Source organism: Wasmannia auropunctata, unplaced genomic scaffold (assembly GCF_000956235.1).
Source record: "Wasmannia auropunctata unplaced genomic scaffold, wasmannia.A_1.0 LD335967.1, whole genome shotgun sequence".
NCBI classification, from domain to species: Eukaryota; Metazoa; Arthropoda; class Insecta; order Hymenoptera; family Formicidae; genus Wasmannia; species Wasmannia auropunctata.
Genome location: NW_012026923.1, coordinates 66564 through 68697, shown reverse-complemented (window position 1 = coordinate 68697; position 2134 = coordinate 66564).

Below are 2134 nucleotides of genomic sequence, written 5' to 3'. Positions count from 1 at the left end.
TAAAATTATAATACTGTGATACGCCGCACGCATAACGCGCTCTCGCTTACGCGGTCTCCCTAGCGTTCTAATCTATAGCGCGCTCTCCCTCCCACGCATAGCGCGCTCTCGCTTACGCGCACGCATAGCGTTCTCATCTATAGCGTGTTCTCTCTCCCACGCATAGCGCTCTCGCTTACGCGCACGCGGTCTCCTTCGCGTTCTCATCTATAGCGCGCTCTCGCGTATCATTCATATTATATACGCACATGTACATTACACCGGTATCCGACAATGTCCCCACGGTAGTGTTTCAGTTGAATTCGGTACGATGTATCGTTTGTCGTCGTACGGACTCAGAGCGATTTTCGATTCGGACACCGTGTATACCTCGTGCAGCCTCGATCGTATACACGACTGACTACGAGTCATTTCGATATGCTCGTTCAGGCATCGCGTGTAATCGTCAAACGTTATCGTCCGCGTTACTCTTGACCCCCTTGATCTTTTTGATGTCCCTCCTACCGTCCACCCTCACCGCGTACATCTTCGCCCTGAGCCCGACGAATTCTGTCATTATCGCGCCATTGTTCTCGTCCTTCATCAAACCCGGCACTTTTTCATTCGCGCGAGGCGTACCGTACGCGTTGTCCATGGGATAATCGCTCGTGTCGAATCGAGCGATATCATGTTTCATCGTCTCGTAAACATCCTCGCACTCGAGATGGTATATGAGACTGTCCGTGTCGGTGTACATGACCTTGCACTTGTCGCGGTACAGCGGCAACATGTACTCGTGGTGAAATTCGTACAGGCAGACTTTCGATACGTCGAGTATACACATACCCACGTAAATCGGCTTGTAGAATCGTACCTTGAGTTTACGCAGTTCGACGGCGATTAAATTTTCCGCGAAAATGCTGCGGCTGTGAAAATTTGGTTTCGCGATCAGCGCCTCCGCGCCGTGTCTACCCTCCCATGTCGTCGCCAGTCTCACGTCGACGTGCTTGCGCACGTTCTCCATGGTCTTACCGAATACCGCGTTGTTCATTAGTTTGTACAGATTTTTTTCGAAATCGTTCCTAGCCTCGGTTCTGAATTTCGTATTTAGTTCAATGTACTCGCGAAGCCATGGAGATTGCGCGAATTGCAACACGCGGTGAATCTTCGTTACGCGAAGACCGTGGCGAGTGCATTGCTGCAGGTTGCGGTAGTGGATGACGTAACGCTTCTTATCGCTGAGCGTCGCGAGGAGCTTATCGTGTCGCGTGCCAGGCGGCTTATCGCGCGTCGGGCAGAAAGGCAGGTCAGTGTGCCGGTCGTGTAGATATTGAGGATACTCTAGATCGACCTCTAGAATATATCCCGTGGGCGAATCCGAAGCGATCGCGCTCCAGTCAAAGTTCTCGACGTCGTCGACCCATCGAAAGTCGGCGTAGGGCAGCGGCTGACACATCGCCCAGCCGTACAAATTATTCACGTCGTAGTACATTAGATACGACAACGGTTTCGACGGGTCGTACGAAAACATGTATTTATTGTTGGCTCGCGCGTATCTGTTGGAACATTGACTGAGGCCACCGCGTATACCGCGCTCGATAAACAAGACCATATCGATGTCGGTGAGCAGTTCGAAATTTACACGCGTGTGTTTCAGCATGGCATCCCACGTGAAACCCGGCAACGTGAAATAATGAGCGGGATCGAGTCCGTAACTCGCGACGCAGCTGTCGCGAAAATTTTCAAAAACGTCCGCGAGCAACAGGACGTCCGTTTTCAGGTACAGATCGCTGTACTCGCCGAGCGTTCCGATAGAGAACCGCTGCCACACGTCAACGGCGTGCTCGTAATCGCTCTCGGACACGGTGTCGCCCGTCAGCGAACTATGAAACGATTCGCGCGGCGGTAAACGCGTATCCTCCAACTTTTCGAAGCGGTCGACGTACTCGTACGGAAATACGCCTTTTCTAGTGAGGAGCTCGAAATGTTCCGCTGGTAGAGTACAAAATTCGCGTTGCATTATCCGTAGTTTATCTTTCTCGAGATACGATGCCAATTTCTCGAGACTCGAACTGAGAAATTTGAACGAGTCGATAAAGCGTAATGTTACGCTGGTTCTATAATCTTTTTTTTCCATTTCCGTGCCATTGACCGT